Source organism: Convolutriloba macropyga, unplaced genomic scaffold (assembly GCF_964194025.1).
Source record: "Convolutriloba macropyga unplaced genomic scaffold, txConMacr16.3 SCAFFOLD_611, whole genome shotgun sequence".
In the NCBI taxonomy this organism is placed as follows: domain Eukaryota; kingdom Metazoa; phylum Xenacoelomorpha; order Acoela; family Convolutidae; genus Convolutriloba; species Convolutriloba macropyga.
In genome coordinates, this window is record NW_027450122.1 from 86,125 (window position 1) to 90,000 (window position 3,876).

The following is a 3,876-nucleotide window of genomic DNA, read 5'->3' on the forward strand; positions in this document are numbered from 1 at the left end:
GCATGGGGAAGCTGCATCATGAACAAAAGTTTATATCGAGTATTATGTTGACGTTAGTAGGCCCTGGCCGAAAGCGCAGCATGTGAAAGGTATAGATAAAAGTTATCGTTGCAGTCAGTACTGTGTAGTTACTAGTAGCTGGATTTAAGCTCGAAGTGAGACACTGTTGGTGAAACTTCATCATGAGAACGTCACAAGCTGATCACGCTCTATGATATGACTAGTATTATGTTGCTTATAGTAGGCTAAGCGCAAGCCGAAACATCAACATGTGAAAGTCGTAGAATTTTGCGATCAAACTGTGGCTAGTACTTTGATGATGCTTGTAGCCAACCGAATTGGTTGAAAAGCCCAATAAGTAAGCTAACTTGGGAGAGCTTGTTGGAAACCAAATGCTACTAGATTGGTCCAAATACATCCTTCAACAGGGGATCACTTGGCTCGCTTTACGAAGAGGAGCACAGCTATATGTGTTAATTCGGTATGAATCGCAAGATTTGTTTACCGACCTCTCTAACGCAAAAGGCGGTCTCGGCTTCGGCTGTTGACTGCGTCCGATTCAGGGTTATATAACTCTCGATTGAACACATTGATGTTCTATTGTTGGTGCTTCCAATAAAATTGGAACACTTAAAGCAGAACCGATTCAAATAATAGCATTCTGATCAATGATTGCATTCCTTGATCAAGAACTGCTGGAGTCATTGTGATGGCGAATTTTCTTCATAAGAAAATTGCAAAGAGACGGAACTTAATGAGACTAGTATTATGTTGTTTCTAGTAAGCGGAAGCTGAAACAGCAACATGTGAAAATCAAGTTTTGTTCAATGATCTCGAGGCGATAAGTACTATGAAGCAACTAGTAGCCTAAGCATGACTCAGATTTGAGACAGTCAAAAAGACTGGCGAAACTTCTTCACATGAAAGTTACATAGAGAACTACAAATGTATACAGCGAGTATTATGTTGTTTCTAGTAGGCGAAAGCTGAAACATCAACATGTGAAAGTTGTCTGCAAACTGTAGAACGATATGTGATTAGTACTGTGCTGTTACTAGTAGCCAGTCTGACTGTAGAAGCCAAGACAAAGGGAAACTAATGCATCTGAAAAGGACAAGTTATGGAAAGGTATGCACGATAAGTATTATGTTGTTTCTAGTAAGCGGCAGCTGAAACATCAACATGTGAACGTCGTTGTGTACAGTAACCTAGAACTATATAGTCCTTAGTAACGTGCATTTACTAGTACCTGTAATTGGTATTCAGACTCAGGCAGTTTGGAATAGCTTGGCAAAGATGCACCAGAGAAAACTGGGATTTGATACAGAAATTGTTGAATACAAGTATTATGCTGCTTCTAGTAGGTTGAATCCGAAACATCAGCATGTGAAAATTGAAAACATTTCTGGTTCGAATTGTCACAAGTATTTGGTGATCTGAGTAGCCAAACTCACTACAACGCCAATTGAAGGCAAAAATTCTCAACGGGAAAAGCTATTCTCATTGAATGAGCTAACAAGACGAGTATTATGTTGCTTCTAGTAGGCGAAAGCCAAAACATCAACATGTGAAAGTCTTGCTGAACAAATTTAATGTTGTTGAGCTCAGTACCGTGTGAATTAGTAGCCATAATTGGCGAGCGAAAATTGAACTGGCGAAACTTCGTCTTTGGAAAATTGCAGATGCCGAGCACTTATTTTGCAACGAGTATTATGTTGACTGTAGTAAGCGAAAGCCGAAACAGCAACATGTGAAAGCTGTTGAAATTTGTGGTCATTTTGCAATAAGTACAAGGAGTGTAACTAGTAGCCAGGTCAAAATTTGGGATAAGAATGAGCAAAAATTCTGCATGAGAACAGTTGAAATTATGAAACTAAATTACAAAGACTAGTATTATGTTGTTTCGAGTACGCGAAAGCGGAAACATCAACATGTGAACGTTTGTAACGAAGTTTCGTTAATTTTCAGCCTAGTACTGAGCAAGAACGAGTAGCCTCATCTCCAATCCCACGCAAAATGTAGTGAAATATGTGAGTGAACCTTATTCACGGTGAGGGTTTCCCGAGGTCTGTATTGCAGCGAGTATTATGTTGCTTCTAGTAAGCGAAAGCTGAAACAACAACATTTGAAAGTTGGAATTAATGACTGAATGGAAACTTCGACCTGTGTTTGATAGTAGTAGCGAACAAAACTGCTGAATCGGTTTCTGTCTCATATTGGTCAGTGAACCAATTAAGAGACAATCAACTACATAACCTGAATTGGGCGAGAGAACCCCCTTAACTTAAGCATATCAGTAAGGGGAGGAAAAGAAATCAACTGAGAATCCCTTAGTAATGGCGAATGAACAGGGAAAAGCTCATCGGGAAGAGAAATGGCAACATTTCTCGGTGTCCGGTATGGTTTGATGCTAGACTGGTGAATTTGTCCTGATGTCTACTGGAAAGTAGCATCAAAGAAGGTGAAAATCCTGTAAAGGTCATTTTCGATACCAGTCATAATGGCTCATTCCTATGAGTAGAGTTGTTTGAAAGTGCAACTCGAAGCTGGAGATATGTCTCTCCAAAAGCTAATTATAAAGCGAGACCGATAGTAAACAAGTACCGTGAGGGAAAGTTGAAAAGCACTCTGAAGAGAGAGTGAAAAGTACGTGAAACTGTTGAAGGGGAACTGGAGTGAGCGTTACCATACTCAATGCCTTGATATTATATTCTCGGCTACCGAGTAGTGTAGTTGTCGTCTTTTGGCAAATCTTGTTAATGAATCGAGCAGAAGTTTTCCTCGGAATTCTTCTTGTTGATTCTAAACAAAATGAGATAAATTGATCTTGATTGCCTGTCTGACCTCAACTTCCTATTCAATGCTCTCTACAGCCCGTCTTGAAACACGGACCAAGGAGTGTGAGTTGCTTGCAAGTGTTGTCGCTCATTGAAAGCGCACACGCGAAATGAAAGTGAACAGTGTAATTTTTATGAATTGCACTACTTTGTGTGGTGAGGGCGCCGATTCGGTGTCCCGCAACCACGGACGGTTTTGCTCTTATTGCATGACTGATCCAGAGCAAGTAGCACACGACCCGAAAGATGGTGATCTATGCTTGGGCAGGGCGAAGCCACGGGAAACCATGGTGGAAGCCCGAAGCGGTTCTGACGTGCAAATCGATCGTCTGACCTGAGCATAGGGGCGAAAGACTAATCGAACCATCTAGTAGCTGGTTTCCTCCGAAGTTTCCCTCAGGATAGCAAAAGCTTGAGCAAGATTGAAAAATCTTCGCAAAGCAATTTCATCGGTTAAAGCGAATGATTAGAGGAATGGGGGAAAATTTTTCCTTCACCTATTCTCAAACTATAAATCGGTGAGATGTCCTTGTGACTTAATTGCACTTGGACTATGAATGCAAGCTTTTTGTGGGCCGCTTTTGGTAAGCAGAACCGGCGATGTGGGATGAACCAAAAGTTGGGTTAAGGCGCCTAACTACTTGCTCATGAGTCACCACAAAAGGTGTTGATTGATACTGACAGCAGGACGGTGGTCATGGAAGTTGAAATCCGCTAAGGAGTGTGTAACAACTCACCTGCCGAATCAATCAGCCCTGAAAATGGATGGCACTAGAGCTCGTGGCCTATACCCAACCATGAATATCAATATCTAACGCAAGTTAGATTAGAGAAAAAGAGCCTCACCAGCTCAAAAATGATATTCATGTGTAGGAGGACACATTGATTGCGCTAAAGTATGCACGCAAGTGTATGCGCGAAGCGATCAATGGAGCAGATCTTGGTGGAAGTAGCAAGTACTCAAATGAGAACTTTGAGGACTGAAGCGGGAAAGGCTTTCATGTGAACAGCGTTTGCACATGAGTTAGTCGATTCTAAA

At 41.3% G+C, this 3,876-nt stretch overlaps 1 non-coding gene and 1 pseudogene across 1 annotated transcript in view; both read left to right on the forward strand.

The window, feature by feature from the left end:
- The first annotated feature begins 416 nt into the window (after window positions 1–416).
- On the forward strand, window positions 417–568 carry LOC142355617 (5.8S ribosomal RNA; annotated as a pseudogene).
- A 1,683-nt stretch (window positions 569–2,251) lies between these two features.
- The window catches only part of LOC142355618 (large subunit ribosomal RNA), a 3,522-nt gene continuing 1,897 nt past the window's right edge, over window positions 2,252–3,876 (forward strand). The window contains exon 1 of the ribosomal RNA XR_012761269.1: window positions 2,252–3,876. This exon is cut by the window's right edge and continues 1,897 nt beyond it. This is a non-coding gene — a ribosomal RNA (large subunit ribosomal RNA).